The 23392-nt window shown below is 36.5% G+C and overlaps 1 protein-coding gene and 1 long non-coding RNA gene across 9 annotated transcripts in view; one reads left to right on the forward strand and one right to left on the reverse strand.

Moving 5' to 3' along the window:
- Positions 1-23392, reverse strand: part of LOC134795578 (uncharacterized) — a 194129-nt gene that overhangs the window by 147861 nt on the left and 22876 nt on the right. The gene's annotated exons all lie outside the window — the stretch shown is intronic.
- LOC134795513 (potassium voltage-gated channel protein Shab) overlaps positions 1-23392 on the forward strand; it is a 104200-nt gene that overhangs the window by 26273 nt on the left and 54535 nt on the right. For all 8 annotated transcript variants that reach the window (XM_063767382.1, XM_063767387.1, XM_063767388.1 and 5 more), the window contains exon 2: positions 11306-11403. The gene's annotated coding sequence lies outside the window, so the exon portion shown is untranslated. The remainder of the gene's footprint in view (positions 1-11305; positions 11404-23392) is intronic.

Consider the following 23392-nt stretch of genomic DNA (forward strand, 5'->3'; position numbering starts at 1 on the left):
GCCCTCAGATGTGCGCTTTTGATATGACCGTAGTAGCAATTTATTGCCCGTTTCCGACTTGAAGTAGAGCCGAGAGCTTTAGGAGCTCCTCTGATCGAAGGTGGCGTGTATGGAGAAGCTTTAACAGCGAGGTTAATGTTGTAACTATACATAGTTAAGTAATAACGCATATCTTAGGGTTTCGTACCTACTCGACAGAAGCTACTAACTACATAGGTAATTGTACAAAATCTTATCGCCTCGTCCGCCTCGGGCGAAATCTAACTCGCAGTGCTAGGACCGCACCCAACGCTTACCATTGCAGCTACCGCAGCTCACCCCTGATAGCGTTGAATACGAATATAATCGTATATAAACCCCTATATTGCAAATATCATTCAAATCGCTAAAACCGTTTTCAAGAATACTTAAATATAAAATGTTAATACCTTCACAACTTGACATTGGCTAACGTTCGAAAAGCCATAATAGAAAAAAATATATATAAAATGGCAGTAATGTTTATAATATTAATTATACAATAATTATTACCAAACACGGTAGGGGTAGCGAAATGTGTCCACAGGGATACATAGGATGTTTAGGGAATAGGATGTAAGATAGGTATACCTGCAGATAGCTCTAGAATCTACCGCCTTGAAAAATGTGCTCTGATGGGGAATTCCCGGGTTAAGTTTTAAATAATATGTTATTAGATATTTAAAACTTTCGCGTTTTGAACACAAATTAACTCACATAAATTCACGATAAATTCGCGATAGACCCGTCTATAAATGAGAGTTAACATGTTATTAACTTATTAGATATTTAAAAGTAGTACACAACTACACATAATCAGAAGATCATTGTTTGAGACGGGTATATAAATAGTTTGATCGAAGAATGTGTACAAAAAGACATGTTATATACTTATATCTACCTAGGAAGTGAAGAGAGCTTGTGGCTATAAATCGATAGTGTGGGCCGTAGACAGGCCGACGCGCCGTCCACGTCGGCTGCACGTACTCGCCTAGAGTTCACCCAGTTGGCACCCGCCCTGGCAGTCCACCAGAGCCCCTCGTACCCCTCGTGCGTGTAGGCAGGACGAATATACTATATCTGTTACATAGCGAATTGCAGAAAATAACCGGCTATCTAACCAGCTGTGCCCACTTGCCCAGGGCCTAATGTCACTGGTTCTAGTATATTTTTGCGCGGCGCGTCATCATCGCAGATGCGTTCTGTTACGCGCATTTGGCCGTGCTTAGGAGAATGTTCTATGCGTGCATTGCGTCATTATTTAGTGACTGCACTTCAGCAGATGAGCTGCATCTACGAGTTCGGATAAACATGTTAAGAAGACGTTTAGTAAGTTTACTATATCAGAAGTGCATTTCAGACTTTGGTAAATAAACATTTCTCAGCTTGGCGTGAGCGTGACGCAGTCGGGTTAGATTGTAAACAGTAATAAATCTGCAGTAACAATTGGGTGACAAGACAAAGTGGCTACGGTTCGTGTTACTTTAAAATACGGCTAAGTTCGAAACAGCCTTTCCGGAGACTGCGGCGGCATCCGACCGCACATGCAGCGCGGGACAAAGCAAATTGTCTCTTTTTCTTCACAAGTAGGCTGTGCCATTTTCTTTTTTCTAGCTGAATAGAATGGTTTTATGTGCGTGGTTTGTTGAGCGTCCTTTTTTCTCTTTTAAGGAAAAAATACGATACCTCTACTTACTTAGTTTACTTATATATAAACAGAATTTTATTTTATTCAATAGTAAACATTACTAATCCTTGAAATTTTATTAACAAACTGTCAAATTCGTGATATATAATTTTAAAACTTTCATCAAATCATATAATTGTGAGAGTGACTTGTGATGATGTATGCAAAATATTAAATATATATACCTTATGTTCAAAAAGTTTTCCTTGACCATCGAAGCGTACGCCCGGGCTGGCAAGCGGCCAGATTTGACTACTACTGTGGCTCACTCACTTCCGATGATACTTTTCCGTGTTTCTTTCAAAGTAAATAGCTGTTCCACAGTAAACATCTATTTATTAACCCGTTGCTCACATTAAGGTACCCCTTTTTGCAGTCCGTATTTTAACTACTTATAGTAAGACTTAAATCAGGGGAACTTTTCGGCTTGAGCTGGTGAAGGTGGAGTGTGAAAGGCCCATCTTGATATTCCTGATGTGAACTGAACTTTTAACGAATATGTTTTTCTTGGTCTATAGGTACATATGTATAAACGTATACAAAGAAGATATTCGATAAAAGCTTCCACTGCACTGCTTAAGGCACAGGGGGTCAACTTCCACTCTACAGAAAAAAAGTTACAAATATAGGACTGCAAATGCATCATTATAAATCTGTATCTATTTTGCGCAAAAAGCTATTAACATGAAAATTGCTTCAATAAATGCTTAATTATATTTTTAATCGAAATCATTGATTTTTTTTTGTGTGTAAAATAACAATTCATTAACAAAGATATCTACGATCCCGGGCACGCACGGCGGTCCTACAAACTATCATATATAAACGCACTACACCTTTAAATAAATTATTGTAATACCTATACATTATCAGTCCTTGAGGTTAAAAGCTTACTTTAAAAACCAGGCAACATACATTGTAAAAAAACGTTGTTTAATTAATAATGTAGTAAATAAAGGTAGTGGACCCCGCAGTAATTCCTCAGCCAGAAAAAACTTTACAGTATGATAAAGTATCAATAAATAATAAGTATTGTATAAATATCCAAAGAATAATAATAATAGAATTAAAGTAAATACCTAAAGTCTCAAATCGTTAGTATCTTTTTACAGAAAAATGCTCCGTTCAAACTTTCTTCACCGGACATATTCATGTAACGTATTGCAACAATATATGAAATATCCAAAAAAATATCCCAGCAGAAATACCAATATTAATAAAATATAATTTTTTGGTGTGTCTTGGACCGGAAAATTGCTCAGTCTAATTTTTTCACTGGAATGCCAGCTTATTGCCGTTTTATACCTACAAAATGAAAATCCAAAAAAATTACCATGTAACTATACTATTTTCAGAAATTGCCTTTTTACTCGCTGTGGAAAATTTCTCTATCCATTTTATTTATTGAATTAAGTTCACAGTTTTCTTTCCATTCATCTATAAAAACATCCAAAAAAATAACGAGCGCATTAAAAACGAAACATAACGGGAACAGTGTGTAGGGAGCGGAGTACAAGCGGGGTGCGTGAGCGGTACCGGCCGCCGCCCGCGCGCGCGCCGCGCCTCGCCCTATACTACCCGGCGGTGGCGGCTTGCTGCTTTTCTATACTAAAAAACGTAATTCAAGACCAAAAAAACTTATTACAATGTTGCCACTGCTGCAATAATTTTTTTGTAAAATATACTTGGTCAAGCAAATCTTGTCAGTAGAAAAAGGCGGCAAATTTAAAAAATGTAGCGAAGGATTATCGTCCCATAGTTTTTTTTTATCGTTTCAACCTTATTTATTTATTTATTAAAAACTTACACATAAGTTAACAGTATAGCACCAAAGCACTTATGCGGTATATACATTTAAGATTCAAAATTGGAAGAACAAACACCGCGGGATGGATTTATCTTCGCTTCCAAAATTTCGGTGTCCTGGATGATATTTCTTTTGGATATTTTGGATTTAAGTGTATACGTGACTACTCAGTATATATTTAAAAAAAAATCAGGCTGAGAAATTTTCCACTCTCAGTTTTTAATAGTTCTAAAATACATAAATTTGGGTATGCATTTTTTTTGGATTTTCTTACCCTCTACGCTAAATTATATTCTAAGATCATATAAGAAGAAAAAATTGACAGAGCAATTTTCCGATGAAAATGAGCACCAAAAAAAGGAATTATCATAAAAAAATATTCTCATGTTTGACAAAAGTTTTTGATTTTTTTCTAGTATCACATGCTGATACAAATAACTGATTTGGTAAAATAATTTTGGACGGAGGAATTACTCGGTTCAATATATAAACAGATTTGTATTTTTACGTATAAAAACCTAACTTAGGAGTGTTTTTTTTTTGGATATTTCATATGTTAGTTTCGGCTCATACTATACAATAATTCAATAATCAAGCAAAATTTCATCGACTGAGGAATTAATGCATGGGTCTCCATACAACATCTTGCTTCGTTTACTCCACTATAAATAAGCTTGATTAGGTACCTAATTCGTTCAGACTAATCAATGTGCTATAGTTATTTATAAAAGAATATAGTATTCGTTTGGTTATTTAATGTAATGCCAATATGTAGGTAGTCATTTAATAAATTGGAAAATATGGGAACGAAAGAAAACCGTTAACATAGTCAATAAAAACATGACAAATAAAAATACAAGGATACATTTATTTTCATTAGTCTCGTCATTTCCATACATTTATTATTTTACACAGATGTTTGCTGCGAGATTTATCGATCGAAAATATGAGTCATAGGAGATCAGAATTAATTTTAGATTTGAAATATGGAATATTGTTTATGTTTGAGAATATTGAAATCTGTCAGTATTTATTCAGGAGTATCCTGCTCGAGCTGTAAAGCTCGGAAAACAAAGGAACTATTTCTAAAGCTTTTAAGGGGCCGTACATTTGCGACAATGCAGCGCGTGGCTGCACTCTCTTGCATATTTATGAAGTTAAATAAACAAGCCTGAAATGATAAGTAAGTAGGTATCGAAGCCCCAGACATTAAACTAAAGCCAGCGATCTTATGTCTGGTCGTAAAGATGCAATAAGAAATCAGAGATTCAGATTGTTTTGTGTCAATATGATGTCACTAAATTACATTAATATCGTATTGCTCTTGCAGAATACATTTAAATTAAATAGAACAATAATTTTTCGAAATAGAGTAACTGCTATTCGAAATTTTACCGGATCGCTAGGTTTTCCCGTTTACCTATATAAAACCAAAGCGGGTAGGTATATACACATATTACATAAAAATGTAATAGAACAAAGAAAAAATCACGAGTATCCGTCGGGTTCGAAGACGCGATAAAGCGTTTTAGTGTGTAAACAATGCTGATTCTACCGGTCGTTATACCGTTCGGACAAAACACGGGGTAATTATGATGTGTTAATAATAAAAGTTCTAATTCCAGGCAGTCGTGCGGTCGAGGTGATAAATTCTCATTAATGGTCCAATCGTCTGGGACGCTATTCGCACAGTTGACTGACCGCATCGCCTGAGGCGACACTGTGATAATGTGATCTACGGTTACGCCTAGTTGTTACTGATATTGAGATCAGGTTATACAAGGAAGCTCTCGATAGAAGCCAAATGTGTTGGTAACTAGGTAGCTACTCGGCGAGTTCTGTAAAGTCGTAGCCACGAAAACAGACGCGGCATTCGTTTTGATAGTTACCTGGAAGCTGCAATAAAACGGTTTAATTAACTTGATGTAAGTGTGTGTTGACAGATGATACTTTATAGACGAAAACCACGTGTTCCCACGTTTACGTCTTACTTTTATCTTTTTTCCGTTTAATATGACAAATGCGGAATAGAAAAATTGCAATATTGACAGATATACTGACTAGGGAGTGCTCCCATTCAGTACTGGGAGCACTCCCTAGTCAGTATACCAGTAGTAGAAAACCAGTGTTTTCAATTTCAAATACAGTACCGGAACCGAGAATTCCCGGTTCTAATACTGACAGTATAAAATTATATTATGTACATAAAGGTCTATAATTTTCAGTTTTGTGGTATCTCGGCAGTAGGCAAGTACCTATAATGAAAATCAGCTGCCTATGACTTTATTTTGACATCGTGTTTTCTATAGTAGTGACATATCCGTGCATTGGATACGTCGTGAACTAAGTTAGGTTTCTTGGTCTAACTCTAAAGGTTCCATCACACAGGCGCGTTTTTCGGTAATCGCGCCTGTGTGACGAAGCCTTAAGGTATTCAATAAAAAGTAACTTTGTATTGTGTTATTTTAAACTGACATAGGTGTGAGTGGTATATTTATTTACAAAGACAGTCGGACAATTTTCTCTAAAGATAAAATGACCCCTAGCGAAGTAATATCGCGATAGAGGTCAGACCCTCGGGAATATGGATTAAGGGAACATAAGTTAGGTTAGGTTAAACTAAATTGAATGGATAAATGATGATGTTTTAAACTACTCAATCAAATAATGAACAGAATAGACATTCCTCATTCAAAACTCTTTTCTTTTCTCCCTGTAAATGTCTGTCTTGTTCATGAAGACCTAGTTTTGACGATACGGAAACAAAAGTCATCTCCATTCTATTTAGGTAACACGAGTCACACTTTAAGCGGATATTATTAGTAAGTTTAAATGGGTAGGTGTGACACATCTTTATGATATTTAGGCCCACTTGCACCATTCCCCCACTAACCCGGAGTTAAGCGGTTAAACCGTTAACCCAGTGTCAAACTGAACTGGTAAATGATAACCATGGGGTAACTCCGGGTTTAACCGGTTAACCCGGGGTTAGTGGAATGGTGCAAGTGGGCCTGAGGAAGAGTAAAGTAAACGTGTGGTGCTACATTTATGTTAAATTTTATAACATGCCAATTAAATGAGGTGCTTAATTTTGTGTGATTTTGTAGAGATGAATTTGTTAGTTATAAAATCAAAAACGGGCCAAATGCGAGTCGGACTCGCCCCCAATGCCCAAGTGTTAGGTACATACATAATTACACTGAACTTTTTAATCGGCTCAAGCATGACCTTATAATTATACAATTTGCAGTATTTGTCTCAAAATTGTAGGCATAGGCGGGGCGTTACCATGATTGTAATAGTAATCTGTTGGGTGTACTTCCGTTTGGGCCAAATACCTTTCGCCAAATTTCACTTCCTAACAAACTTATCGCGTAGTTTCATTTGGTGAAACTGTTCGCCGTGACATTCTATTAAGGGCAAGTGGCGCGGCACTAGGGTTGCCAACCGTACTATATTATATAGTATTGTACTATATTTTGGCTCTCTGTACTATATACTTTTGGAAAAATACTATATAATTTATAGTACGCTAAAATACTATATTTCCGATTAAACGTATATTACACTCATTTTTAGTATTTTATCTAATAAGTACTATATTTTTTTGAAGTGTATACTATTTTTTTGATGCCTTATTCTGGAAAATACTATATTCCACCAAAAAAAAGTTGGCAACCCTACGCGGCACGGCGCGGTGCGGTGGGCAGGCGCGTTGAGGCTTGTTATTGGCTTCGTTGTGTTTTGATCAGGCCCCTGCAGCGCTCGACACGTCCATCAATGCTGTCCGTGTATTCTGTCTCTTACCGACCTCTGACGAGGATTGTTTCAGACTAGCCAGCATAATTGTGTCTTCTGTATTGTGTCTATAGTTCGTTTTTTTTAGCATTAGAAAGAAGATAAGCGATCTTGACATGTCTTTTAATTGAAAAACGCTTTTTAAAAATCAGTAACTATTACTTACATATGAAAGCAGAAGAATATACATGATCGTATTAGATTCATAATTGTGACTTATTTTTAAAACGTGTTTTTCAATTAAAAGACACATCAAGATTGTTTACCTTTTTTCTAGTGCTAAAAAAAACGAACTATATGTGTGAATGGAATTTTTCGGTTCGCGGTGTGTCAAAATCTGGGTTGAAGTCATGAAAGGTAATGTATGTAGTACGGTGTGTGAAATGTGCATATCTGACCACTAATTAGCGGCGCGATTCGGGAAATGAATTAGAGATTAACTAGATACGATATAGTAAAGATATGTGACGTCCCACGGTAAAGGTACCTTATGGCGGTTGGCCATTACGCTATTATTAACACCGCTCCAATATTATTGCGGCGTTATGTGACGTAAGCGCCAGCCGCCATAAGGTACCTTTTGCCGTGGAACGTCACATATCTTTACTATATCGTATCTAGTTAATCTCTAATTCATTTCCCGAATCGAGCCGTAGATTATACCTACATAATGGGCCTGAAAACCCCGACCAGATCTAACCATGAATTCTAGTGCATCCTCTTCCTCGCGTTATCCCGGCATTTTGCCACGGCTCATGGGAGCCTGGGTTCCGCTTGACAACTAATCTCAAGAATTGACGTAGGCACTAGTTTTTACGAAAGTGACTGCCATCTGACCTTCCAACCCAGAGGGGAAACTAGGTCTTATTGGGATTAGTCCGGTTTCCTCACGATGTTTTCCTTCACCGAAAAGCAACTGGTAAATATGAAATGATATTTCGTACATTATGTTACGAAAAACTCATTGGTGTGAGCCGGGGTTTGAACCCGCGACCTCCGGATTGAAAGTCACACGCTCTTATCGCTAGGCCACCAGCGCGAGGTGAATTCTAGTGCATAATCCGAGAAAATAAAAAAGGAAATGTGGTATATAGGTGAATAACACTATAAAATAAACAAATCTGTTGGAAATTGACAATTAACAATTCTAATAAAATTACCTACGGTACCTAGTTCACACTTGGGCGCTGTTTATAAAAAGCTAATAAACTAAATTAAATTGTTTTATTAAGGAAAAGGGCGACATTGACATTAAGATTACTACTAGAAATAGGTAATAGTAGGTATTTTACTAGAAATACCGTCAGACATAATATGGTTAAAGGTAGTCGGATAATTCGTATGTCAACAAACTACTGTCCTCGCACAGTCACGTTGGGTACCGTAAAACGGGGTGAGTAGGTTTCGCGGGGAGAGGTGGGTATGAATGGGGAGAGAAGGTTTGAGAGGGGGGTGAGAAGGGATTTTAAGGCTACTGCTACAAAAATAATGTATTCCAATTTAAAATGGAGCTATAGTAATACGTATAATAAAAAAAAATCGATCCAACAATATTTCAAAATCACCTTTGTATGAAAACCCCTCTCACCCCAAATACGAGGCACTACGCGGTGAGGTGGGTTTTCCTCTTTATCGTCAAAGTTATGAAATGGAACTACCCAAAATAAAATAAAAACTAAAATACAAACGTCCGGAACACTTATTATATACACCATTCAGTTTTCATACGTAAAAATAAAATGTTATCGAGGTTTGAATTTCAGTTTTGACCCTACTCACCTCATTTTATGGTACATCGAATTGCTTATGGTATACCGGGTCACAGGTTACAAGTATATCCTGACACCCTGTTATTTCAATACTCTTTATAACCTAGAAGTGATTCATGTTCATAACAATCATAACCTGAAAAGATTTATGGGCTATAAAATGCAATACTGAAACAATATGTTGTCTGAAAAGAAATATTGGTTTTTATAATAGACAAAGGAAAATTAAGACGCACGTAGTGGTGCCTACTCGTTATTGGTTAGGCGTAGCTTTAGACAAGTAATAAACTATAGTATATTTTTTTAGGTATTTACATAAAAATAAACAAATAATTTTTAAATTTTCGGGTAGTTACTTATAACATTTATTGGTTAACTAACCAAATACAAAACCACCTGGATCTGTCACTGAACGACATGACTTTAACCTACATTATTTAATCATGTATTGTTTTAATCTACCCTCAACTGGCTTAAGGAGCCATTTGAAGGTAACTTTTGTTTACTTTTATTTAAATACCTAAAGATACAGAATATAGACGGTTACTGGATTGTCAAGCGTTAACGAATGATACCTGCTATATCGCACAATGTATCTACGGGCCAGTAAAACAGCATCTAGCTGTCATAGTATCCCTTTGTCTACGTTTTTTGTCCACCGTTGACCCCGATCCCGCTATAATTTATCTATCAGGGCTAAATTAGATTTGTCTACTTTGTACCAACTAACTACTTAAATACTATTAACATTCGTGTATTTATCATGCGGAATAGTTCAGATTTAGAAGACATTCACACTGACCGTCGTCGTAAAGATGTTATAAATATTTATGACTGCCAAGGTCGCTGCTATTAGCGTTGGAATTACCCTAGTAGTAGCGGATAAACTTGACGGAAACGCTTAAATTATTAAAGTAGCTCGTAGATCGTCAGACGCCTGTCAGAAGCGGTGCAGGGAGTCGTGTTTACAAGGATTGTTATTGCTTATCACGCTACGGGTGGAAAGATTTACACAATTATTTAATACATGTATTTTTAGCATAGATTGGCATTGTTTCCCTGGCCGGCACGATATTATTAATATAAGGCTGCGTTCAGGGTTGCTGGATTAACCGTGATTCATATTCATTTTGAGTGGCTCGGTGTTTACAGAGCGGCTCGAGGCTCGATTGTCCTCGTCTCGAGGATCCGCGAGTGACCGCCTCGACAACCCGTTGAGGGCCCTTGAGGCCTTTACAGCCGTTCCATGGAAAATATACCCGCCCGGATATAGCTTAAACTGTTAGCTCGGCCAAGTTACACGAAATCCCTCTCATTTTCAAGAAAGAATTGCTTTCCCTAATATTTACAATAAATTTACTCGAATATAAGAAATTCGGCGAACCGTTTAATGATTCAGGTAAGCTTTGAAATTTACGTTCAATTTTTAAGAATACTTCAAAGCAAAATGATAACTGCCATGTCGTAAACCTCTGGAGAAGCATTATTAGCTAGTTTTTTTTATCAAGAGTCTATATACGAATTGAGATCCAAAATAAACATTATCCTATTTTATCGTATACAATATCGGCACTCAGTTTTAACCTTTAATTTAATTCAATTCTGAAACGCACTACTTAATGATGATGTACCATAATCGGATGTACCAAATTACATACTATCAATTTTGGGAAGATATAATGTAGATTAATGTTAAGATTTGATCAAATATTAAGTAATCGGTATTCTACAGAACAAAGTTTAGGACCTATCAGGCATATGTATAACCGTTCCTCCTCTCCAGCATAAGGGTTTGTTTCCAGCAAAGTTAGATAATTATCTCACATTTTTTTAACGTAACTATGTAATTGTACTCGTTTATGTTATGAGGTACCATTGCTCAAATTTCTTTAACGCGTACATACGTCGTACGGGACCTATGTTTCCTTTCTACGATATCACACGCATGACCATAAAATGTCTTTGTAAATATATGGAGACGCGGTCGGTTATGAACTATAAACATGGCAGTTTAGACAAAGATTTACCGGGTGCATAATTTGCATAAAATATCCACAACCACGCATGAACTTTATATTATTTCATTGACATAAATAAACCGAGCGAGGATATTACGAGACTCTTACGTCACTATCAATCTAAATTTAGGGCTAGCCGCTAAATATATCCGCTCTTAGGTCGTCGGCGTATCGATTTATTATGTTGACATAGTTTTCTCCTTTACAGAAACCTGAGGCACGTCAGACCTGGCCGCTGAGAGATCAGCGTCAGGGTAGAGACTATTACACGCCGGCAAAGATACCCAGTCAAGATTCTACCGAAAGGTTAGTTCATGCGTTAGTAGAGAGTAAACTTCTATTAAATTATGACGTATAAATAACACTTGCACTGCGTGGGCTATCAAATCCGCTGCAGACTTTTCTTGGTCCGACTCTACATACCTATTTATGACGTTAATTGAAAAAAAAATACTCAAGTGTTCCTTTTCCGGTTATATTTCTGACAGATTGATTCAGCGTAGGTACAGTTAACGGACATCGATTCTGTGTGTACGTCATACGAATAAAATTTAACTTCTTAAAGTTGTATACACAAATATGAGTTTGCATATGCCTAAAATAAACATACATAACGCAAATAAATTAAACTATCCCCCTAATCTAATTCCGGTGCATGTACAGTCGACGTCAAAGATATATTTACATTTTTAAACACAATTAATTTGTCATGTTATAAAACAAAAAGGACTCTATACATTTTTGCGCTTGTTTTATTGTACAGTCAAATAGTTTAATTTTAATTTTATTTTATTGTAATTTTATGGAAGATTTCTGGAATAAAACAATTTCATTTCATTTCATTTCATTTCATTTACATAACTATACCTAGGTACGGTACGTATCAAAATTTTTTATGACATGTCTTGTGAATTCTCCTATTTTAATTTAAATGTGAAAGCATTTATTGAGTATTGGGTCACTGATGCTGGCTACACTTTTAGCCATTTGGCACGGAACCCAACATATTCGATAGCATTTTCTAACCGGTGTCGGGTTATACAGGAATCGAAAAACAAACGGCCAAAACAACTCTCTAGAGATTTGTAACCTTCATTAGATCGTAAATAACTAAAGATTCTCTTGTACATACTTTGGCCAGTTTGCAAAGTGGCAGATAAGATACAGCCCTTCATAAGCCTTATAGTTTTTTTACATTCCTATATTTAAACTTAACTCATACAGATGTTGTGGAGATCTCCTTATAAATGAGGTACTTGGTATTTAGTTTTAGCCTTAAAACCTTTAGGTAGGGTTAATTATAAGGCTTCATATGTACCGTACATTATTCCTACCTTTTTAGGGTTCCGTACCTCAAAAGGAAAAAAACGGAACCCTTATAGGATCACTCGTGTGTCTGTCTATCTGTCTGTCTGTCACAGCCCATTTTCTCCAAAAGTACTGGACCAATTAAGTTGAAATTTGGTACACATAATATGTAAATTCGTGACCCAAAGACGGACATCTTACGTAAACAAATGAATTTAAAGATGGAGACGACTTTTGGGGGGTAAATAAACATGAATGACAGGAAAACCGAGTTGTTAAAAATCGGGTAATGTACGGAACTTGGGTTACCAGATGACAGGAATTTTCCTGACATGTCAGGAATTTTGGCCGTTTGTCAGGATTGCGGCAGGAATGCGAAAATGTCAGGGTTTTTTTGTGACGTAGCAGACTTTTCTATTATGTATCTGAAAAGGGGTACATTAATCAAAGGGTCTAGCAGGCTAAGGAAGGAGAAGTGGCCCCTGTGACCAATATCGGATTTTTATAATGTAATTTGTTGGCTATCTTATAATATAGAAACACCTTAACTTTTCAAAGTCGTTTTTCTCCTGAACTATATAAGGTAGAACAATCAAACCAAATCATAGCTACAAAGAATGAGTAGCAGTATAACTCAGATTTTTTTTTATATTTAATTCCCTGGAAAAATAATGATTTTGATTACAAATGTCAGAGAATTTTTTGACAGCTCTTTTCAACAAGTATTTGTAAAGGTACACCTATGGAAAAATCACATAAACTGCAAATAGTATTAGCTACTACCATGCGAAAAATCAATTCGCGAAAGAGCTGTCAAAAAATTCTCTGACATTTTAATAATTATTTTTTCAGGGAATTAAATATTTAAAAAAATCTGAGTTATACTATAGTGCGTCAAGCAAATCTTGTCAGTAGCAATGTAAAGCAAACTAAAGTAGGGCAACACTCAAAGAGCAGTATTGCGCTAAGAAAAGCAGCAATGTACGTCGAACAAAAACGAATATGATTTTTTTTCCGCTGAGCGCGCCCTACGTACGTCAATTCAAATTGTCACTTGCGGCTTATTGAAAATTTTAGAAATTGTTATTTAATATGGACGGACAATTTAAAAGCCATGTTAGTCAAAATGATTAACAAATTTGAAGATATCAAATTACAATTAGAAACGGACTATGCCATTAAACCATTCTGAGAGAACTCAAAATCACCAAACGACTCTCAACAATCTGCCAGGAGAGGGCTCTTAGATTCTTTGGGCACATACTGCGGTCGCCACACCACAGCCTCGAACGTGACATCATACCGGGGCAAGTTGAAGGCAAGCGCGCTAGAGGAAGAGCCCCTGCAAGATTGTCGGATTCCATAAAACAAGCATGTGGTTCCATGCAGAGGGCAGCCCAAATAGCCCTTGTTCGCGATAAATGGAGCCCATATAACCATTCCAGTCGCAGAATCACAAAGTGGTAACTAAATGTCAGATGTGTCGTAACAGAGTCCACACAATGTGTCTAGAATTGTTTCGAAACAAAGTGTCGTCGCCGTGTCTACACTTTTCCGTAACAAGGTGTCGACACATTTGTGTGCACTTTGCGTGCGGTTTGCGACTAAATCTGACAGCAAATTTGTGACAGCAAATGTCAATATAAAATACCTCTTGAAAACCAAGGTTTGTCAAACTACTATTAGAGTCTCGTGTGCTCGTAATTCTAGTAAGTCATCATGGGCAATGCAAATGATAATAATCGACCGAAACCATATAAACACCCAACACCCGTCAACCTTTTACAGAAAAGTTTTTAAAGAAATTCAATAAGCTACTTAGGTCAGGCAACGAATGCTCCAAAAGTTGTAGAGGGAAATGCTCGGTACACAATTTTTGACTCCGTAACTCGGTTTGACAAGTTAGGAGGTGAACATATCAAAAGTCCCCGGCCGTAGCCCTTGAGCGGGGGGGAGAGAGGGGGCTTTGAAGGTCCCATTTTCCCGTTTTTCGATTATATCTCAGCGACATGGCCACTTATACAAAATGAAAGTTAATTTAATTTGTTACAAGTTTATTCAATCAATTTTTTCGATATGTTGAATAGTTTTTGAGATATCCGCTCTTGAAAATTTATTTAGGGCTCTCAATTTTATCTTGATATATCTATATCAGTGAAGGTGCTAGGCCGTGTTTGGTATCGTTTTCGTATAAATCTGGGGTGCTGAATCCATTTAAGATATCACATTGACACCATTCCACAAAATAAAAATAAATCTTTTTAGGGTTCCGTACCTCAAAAGGAAAAAACGGAACCCTTATAGGATCACTCGTGCGTCTGTATGTATGTCCGTCTGAATACACAAAATAGTTCTTTACCTATAGATGACAGGAAAACCTATTAGAAATGTGCAGTCAAGCGCGAGTCGGACTTAATGTACGGAACCCTTAATACGCGAGTCCGACTCGCACTTGGCCGGTTTTTTTAAACTCTTCTTGACGCTTAACCGCTGAACCGATTTCGTTGAAATTTGGTATAGAAATAGTTTGCGTCCCGGAACAGGACATAGGATAGATCTTATAACCAAAATCATCTTTTGAAGGTGTGAAAAGTGGCGTGGAAATTTGTACGGGAAATCAATAACCGCTGAACCGATTTATATGAAATTTGGGATGGTCTACATCTTTGATTTAGTTAAAAATGATGAAAAAACATGACTTCAAACCTAAACTTAAATAGTATTAACTTCAAGAAGTCAATTCTGAATTCCCCCCTACACCTCATTTCACACCTTTAAAGGATGATTTTTGAGATAACTTATTATATCCTGTCTCGGGACTCAAAATATATGTGTACCAAATTTAAATTAAAACTGTTCAGCAGTTTAAGCGTGAAGAGGAGTTTAAAAGAAAGTATTTTAATAAGTTTATATGTTTTTACTTCGGAATGGTGTCAATGTGATACCTTGACTAAATTTGGTACTGCGAATTTATACGAAAACGATACCAAACATGGCCTCGTAGCTTTACTGTTGTAGAAGTCAAAATAAAATTGAGAGCCCTAAATTCTTATTACTTGGCCAAACTTGTGTAGAAGGAAAAGGTAAAATAAAAGTCTTCGGCAGGAATATAAGACACAAATATATTTTTTTTTTGCGTTACTATTTCATTCATCAAATATAAACATACCTTGATTATACTATTCTAGTGAGATCCTCATAGATAAACAAAAACATTTACTTAAAAAATTACAAGGTCGAAATGTCACGGAACTTGTGAGAGTAATATGTGAAAAATAAAAACTTTTATGACAAAAAAAATCTGGACACAATTTAAGAATCACCCAATTGCGTCGAGGAATCATCTGTATTTTTGCTTGTTTCATTACCTCCTCGCTTCTTTTTTGTCCTTTGTATTCTGTAGCAATTTGTTAGATCTGAAAATAAAGATAACTTGCGTCGTCACGGATGTCGATTTATAGGTTTTAGGGAGTGCAGAATTCGAAAACGATGATCATTTTATAATCCAAGATGGCGGCTACGTATTTTGTCATAAAAGTGGAATCCAAAATAGTCATCATTTTCGAAATCTGCGCCCCCTAAAACCTATAAAACGATATCCATGACGACTTTTATGACATAGTGCATTGCCGCCATTTTGAAATTGAAAATGTTATCATTTTCGAAATCTGCGCCCCCTAAAACCTATAAAACGACATCCATGACGACTTTTATGACATAGTGCATGGCCGCCATCTTGGAATCCAAAATAGTCATCATTTTCGAAATCTCCGCCCCCTAAAACCTATAAAACGATATCCATGACGACTTTTATGACATAGTGCATTGCCGCCATTTTTAAATTGAAAATGTTATCATTTTCGGAATCTGCGCCCCCCAAAACCTATAAAACGACACCCATGACGACTTTTATGACATAGTGCATGGCCGCCATTTTGGATTCCAAAATGGTCATCATTTTCGAAAGCGCGGCCCCCTAAAACCTATAAAACGACATACATGACGACTTTTATGACATAGTGCATGGCCGCCATCTTGGAATCCAAAATGGTCATCATTTTCGAAATCTGCGCCCCCTAAAACCTATAAAACGACACCCATGACGACTTTTATGACATAGTGCATGGCCGCCATCTTGGAATCCAAAATGGTCATCATTTTCGAAATCTGCGCCCCCCAAAACCTATAAAACGACACCCATGACGACTTTTATGACATAGTGCATGGCCGCCATTTTGGATTTCAAAATGGTCATCATTTTCTAAATCGGGGCCCCCTAAAACCTATAAAACGACATCCATGACGACTTTTATGACATAGTGCATGGCCGCCATCTTGGAATCCAAAATGGTCATCATTTTCGAAATCTGCGCCCCCTAAAACCTATAAAACGACACCCATGACGACTTTTATGGCATAGTGCATGGCCGCCATTTTGGATTCCAAAATGGTCATCATTTTCAAAATTGGGGCCCCCTAAAACGTATAAAACGACATCCATGACGACTTTTATGACACAGTGCATGGCCGCCATTTCGGATTCCAAAATGGTCATTATTTTCGAAATCGGCACTCCCTAAAACCTATATATCGACACCCATCTCGACTTTTATGACAAAGTGTTTTGCTACCATCTGCATGCAAGACATTTCTATTATTTTTACGTACAAAAATGGCCCCCTGTCAACTTTCAATCGAGATTTAATCGATAATTTATTCGATTAATATTCAGATTAATTCAATTTCAATCTATGTTAGGTCGACTAAACTAATCGCGATTAAAATTTGAGAATTAACTTTTTTTATTCCATTAATTAGTCGAATAAACAGTTAATCGATTAATGCCCATCTCTGACCACGGCATTTTTACACTTTGAGAATATCTGAAAACAAATCAACACAAGGAGCCATTTTGCAAATCCAGTAACATACCAGTAACTTTGTTATTACTTTTGACAGCGCGTGTCATGTGTCAACACAGAGTCGACACAAAGTCGAAACATTGCAACTACTTTGTGACTGCAATATTTCTCAGCCTTAAACCATATTTATACATCATAATTAACAAGTTTCGTAGTATGTAAAGCGTTATTTCTGTTATTTAAGTACAGTATACGCATCGAAGTACTAAAAATGCTTCAAATAATATAGTTATGAACACAGGCACTGAGAAGTAAACAATTTCATTTCCGGCTAAACTAAAACAATGTGGTGGCGCGTTGATTATATTACACTTAGTTTATCAAATCACTCGAGCAGTTTAATTCCCCATAATAATTTAAGTCTTATTGTAATATAAATGAAAACAATATATAATTACGTCTTGTAATCCGTTTTAGAGATGGCGTATTAATGTCACTTATTTTTATTTAAGTATTTTTCCATCTGACAGTTTCCATTTGACAGGAACAAAATGAACGAATGAACGAATGATTTTGGCATAAAGTAGTCGCAAACCCGAAACAATGTGTGCACACGGCGACCACACTTTATGTCACTTTGTGTCATGTGTCGACCCTTCCCCATTTCTGGTAACTGTGTCGACACGGCGACGACTCTGCGACTGGAATTGTGACCGAAACAGACGGTGTCGACACAAGATGTGTCAACACCGCGTCGTAACGGCGACTGGAAATGGTTGTATGGGAGGGATATAGTTATTGGTCACGATCCTCAGTCATGAGGGAACGACAAAGAAGAAGAGATGCCATTAAACTAGAATGTATGAATAAAATCATTGCTTCCGCAGGTAGATGTCCTACTGAATTTTAATATTTTATTAGATTTCTCACTTGGAATTCAATTTTAATCATAGCAAAATGGAAATTGTGGAATATTTGATACTTACAATATAATATGCTACTTTTTAATGTAAATTAGTGTACTTTGCTGGATCAATATCACATACCTACCTGTGTAATATTTTGATTGGTATATATTGTACAATATACATACTAAAAATAAAACAAATGATATTTGGGTGCTTATTTAATTTAAATGTAAGAGAAGATAAGGGTCACTTTAACCTACCTACACTTTAATTCAGGGCATTCATTGAAAAAATATGAAGTTACCAAGGTTACCTGGTCACTTCAACCAAGCATCATAATACTCTGTAGTCATCTATTGCATCTTAAGCTTAAGCATAAAACAGATTTGTTACAAAATGTGTAATTTAAGTTTCCAAACATAAGGAGTTAACTCCTTTTATCTTCCCTATATAACTTTAATTAACTTACAATAAACATTTCTTGGGTAAACTTTTAGTTTAGTTTAACAATAATTTGTCTAATTTAACCCTTGGTACATATTTTATTTCATGGTCTAAGAAATACTATTCTTCTATTCAATTTATAATTTGTAGGGTTCTGTGGCAGGCATAAAAAAGATTCTTTATGTAGTTTGGCCCAGGACTGACTGTCTAAAGACAGAGGGAATCATACTCTTTTTCTTATGCTAAAGCTATGAGTATAATTTTCTTGGATCTGACTAACTGGCTAGTTGTGTTTGCCCGGCTAAAGTTTAGGAAATATGTTTGAGAAATATAACACAATTATAATATTGTATAATAAAAATAAAAAATACTGTTAGGAAATTTTATTAACTTGTACATTAGGCTATTCAAGACTTGTCATTTTGGAAATGTGAAAATACTTTTCTAAAATGATACCTACACTGCGTCTAGTGCTCCATATGAATGCTGACTACATTATTTTCTTTTATTGAACAAACAGGTATGTAAAGCGACTTAAAACTTCTTTTAAAAAGATACATAGGTACAGTCAGCAGCAAAAGTTACTAAGCGGGCCAGGTATTCAAAATTACCTTGACACACTCTTATTCTCTTAATAATAAAGTCGCGTCAAGATCATTTTGAACACCTGGCCCGCTTAGTAACTTTTGCTGCTGACTGTACCTGTTTCAGCAAGTATAAACTAGGATTTCCCATAGGTATATATGTGCAGTAGCTGAGAGCATGAAACAAATTAACCTAAATAATATACTTTCTTAATGACTAACATAAGGACAACTTATACAAGAATAATCTATTCCATCAATATTTAAGCTCTCAATATTTTTGTTACATTTTTAAATAATAAATTTATTTTTCGTCTTGGTTGCGCTGTACACGTATATAAACCGCCGTAGGTAAGTATTGTCTGACTGAACTTCTGAAGAGAAACTACCTACTACGAACGCCTCATATTGAGCGAGATTTAATCCTGCAACAAACATATGTAAGGATTAGGTAATGTTGAGAAAGAACGGCGATATAATCAAAGTTCTTAATACTGTTTTAAAAGTTTACCTTTGTAAATTATGTAGTCGAATCAGTCGCTGAAAATAGTAAGATATGTGGGCCTATGGACGGTTTCCAGGACACAATGTGTGGTCTTATTGGATAGATTTAGGCATACGTTTTAATTTTATTTATGCCTTTTAACCCTAAAACAAAAAAAACTGCACATAATCTTAAAAGTTCCCAAGTTCTTCCCATGTTTGTACCTCCCGCCCCTTCTTACTTACTTCTTACTTACTTACCTACTCGTAATATGAACACCCCCTTTAGATATACCCCTAAATATGGCCATGTGATCGTCTAGCTAGTAGTTAGGACCCCTCTGAAGTGAACCGCGGTAACCTCAAATTCTTTAATGAGTATCAGCTAAACTTTGGACTCTGATTTTATTTATTATTAGTATTATTACCTATATTTTATAAACAGATATTTATGGTAATAAATAATTATTTATGGAAGTAAGAAATAATCTAAAGAAAATTATTCAGAATTTATTAGTGCAATGTAAATGTTGGTGTAAAATTTACTATAATGTATTTAAGTATTACAGCATATATGTGGTATTATCTATGAAAAGGGACCTTATTGTCGATGGCGCTTACGACACTAACATCGATGAGCACTAAACGTAGTAGTTTAAAATTGGTGATTCTGGCCCATTTTAGTTATTTTGATTTCCAATTTAGCAATTAAGTTTCTTGGATTACCACCACCATATTTACAGACTTTTACAAGGATTTCATGCATTATTTTCTAGTATGTATAAGTCCTTGAACTACGTTATTGCTTGTCAGAAACACGACGGCTCATTATTTTCTCGATAGAATCTTAAGTTGAAAACATGCCTAACACTGTCTTTATTTCCTTATGTTAGAAGTACTAGGACGAAAATGTATATGAAACTTACTTCAGTCGATAGCTTTTAAGTAAATCTTCATTATTGCTTGTCCTTTTATCGATACGTTAATTTTTTCATTCATCATTTGATGAATTCAACATTTTGCCTACTAAATTACACCCTACGCGGCAATACCTTGCGCCTATTCCTCACGCCAGTACGCCCGTGACCACTGTCAGCGTCGGACCTGTGCTAGTTTAGCGGACGTTTCATAAAATGGGTAATCACAGTATAAATATGCAAATATGTTATACACACAATGTTTTTCAACATACTTACGAAGAAAAGCAAAATAATTCTTAAATACGGTGACATTTCAGACATTCGTCCGTCATATTGTCATTTTATAACAAGTTGGGCAGCAAAGGCACACACCCATCTAACCAATCCGGAATTCAGTCACGATTGATAAATTGTGTAAACATATTTTAAAAGGCTATAAAATTAATCAAATTGAATAATTTGGATCTATATCTGAATCCCTAAAGTCTTTTCTCCTATCTTTGCATTCCCTAATATTGTTTGTCATAATGATCAGTTGTCCTAACACTCGTATACTCTAATTTTGGTTTTTCTATTATCGAATGGCCGATTTTTTTTTGTCCTAATATGTTTTTCCCTAATGGCACTTTCCATATTGAGTATTTATCCTAATGTTATGTAGCATAATTCTTTTTTTGCCTAATTATTGTTAGGCCTAACAATTATATATCCTAACCATCATGTTACCTAATTTTACTTAGCCTATCGTTGCTTGACCTAACACTCGTATGCCCTAATTTTGATTTCCCTATTTCGTTTCGTTTTTACAATGGTCGCAGTTCTAACCTAACCTAACCCACTTTTGTGGCAGCAGTTCGTTTTTGCGAAGATCACAAGTTCTAACTTAACCTAACCCACTTTTGTGGCAACAGTTCGTTTTTGCAAGGATCGCAGTTCTAACCTAACCTAACCCACTTTTGTGGCAGCAGTTCGTTTTTGCGAGGATCACAGTTCTAACCTAACCTAACCCACTTTTGTGGCAACAGTTCGTTTTTGCAAGGATCGCAGTTCTAACCTAACCTAACCCACTTTTGTGGCAGCAGTTCGTTTTTGCGAGGGTCACAGTTCTAACCTAACCTAACCCATTTTTGTGGCAACAGTTCGTTACCATTCATTATGGAAAGTAATTTTTATGATAATTGATCAATAGGAAAAGTAACTGTTATGACAATTGATCATTAGGGCAATAGCCATTAGGTCAAAACAGTTAGAGTATGTTATTTTATGCCAAACATTGTTAGGGTTTCGAAGAATATGGTAAAAAACATTAGGGATCTTGATAGTTATGGTACAAATGCTTAGGACAAATGAGTCTTAGGTTAACCATTACATTATGGAAAATAATCGTTATGACAATTGATCGTTAGAGCATGTGCCCATTAGGACAAACCAGTTAGGGCAAGTGACTTTAGGACAAACGTTGTTAGGGATTCAGAATGACACCCGAATAATTTAGACTGGTCACATTTTTGTAAAAATCGATTTCTACTGGCAAAACATATTACTTTTTGGCAACCGGGTTTTTTAACCTAATTAGACCCCGCTGAATCCGAATTTGCCGGTTGCTTGATCGAATTCTTGACTGGAAGTGAGATATGTGATATTAAAGGTCCCTTTTTTTAGTTTTTCGTAAATAACTCGTAAACGGTGGCCAATATAAAAAAAATGAACTAATAATCTACACAAAATTTTCAATAAAAAAGATTCAGTACATTTTTAGCAGGGATCAATATTTAAAAAGATAATAAAGAGGGAAAGTTAATTATAATAAATTCTAAGGTTCCTTGTTTTTATTTTTTCGTTAATAATTTGAAAAGTATGACTCATAGCAAAAACAAATCTTACACATAAATCATCATCATCATCATCATCTCAGCCATAAGACGTCCACTGCTGAACATAGGCCTCCCCCTTGGACCTCCATACGTGCCGGTTGGAAGCGACCCGCATCCAGCGTCTTCCGGCGACCTTAACAAGATCGTCTGTCCATCTTGTGGGTGGACGTCCTACGCTGCGCTTGCTAGTCCGTGGTCTCTACTCGAGCACATTTCGACCCCATCAGCCATCTTCTCTGCGTGCAATGTGGCCTGCCCATTGCCACTTCAGCTTGCTAATCCGGTGGGCTATGTCGGTGGCTTTAGTTCGTCTACGGATCTCTTCATTTCTGATTCGATCACGTAGAGAAACTCCGAGCATAGCCCTCTCCATAGCTCGTTGAGCGACTTTGAGTTTTGGGATGAGGCCGGTAGTGAAAGACCACGTTTCGGAGCCGTAAGTCATCACTGGTAACACACATTGATTAAAGACTTTCGTCTTGAGGCACTGAGGTATGTCGGACGAAAAGACATTACGTAGTTTCCCGAACGCTGCCCAACCGAGTTGGATTCGGCGGTTGACCTCTTTCTCGAAGTTGGACCTACCTAATTGGACTACTTGTCCTAGGTAGATGTACGAGTCAACAACTTCGAGTACCGAGTTCCCAACAGAGACTGGGATGGGCACAACATTGGCATTTGACATAAGTTTCGTCTTGTCCATGTTCATTTTCAAGCCCACCCGTTGTGAAACTCGGTTGAGGTCATCGAGCATCATGCTGAGTTCCTCCATCGACTTTGCCATGACTACGATATCGTCGGCAAACCGAAGGTGAGTGATGTATTCGCCGTTGATGTTGATGCCAAGTCCTTCCCATTCCAGGAGCTTGAAGGCGTCTTCCATTACGGCAGTAAACAGTTTCGGAGAGATAA

Source organism: Cydia splendana, chromosome 12, assembly GCF_910591565.1.
Source record: "Cydia splendana chromosome 12, ilCydSple1.2, whole genome shotgun sequence".
NCBI lineage: Eukaryota > Metazoa > Arthropoda > Insecta > Lepidoptera > Tortricidae > Cydia > Cydia splendana.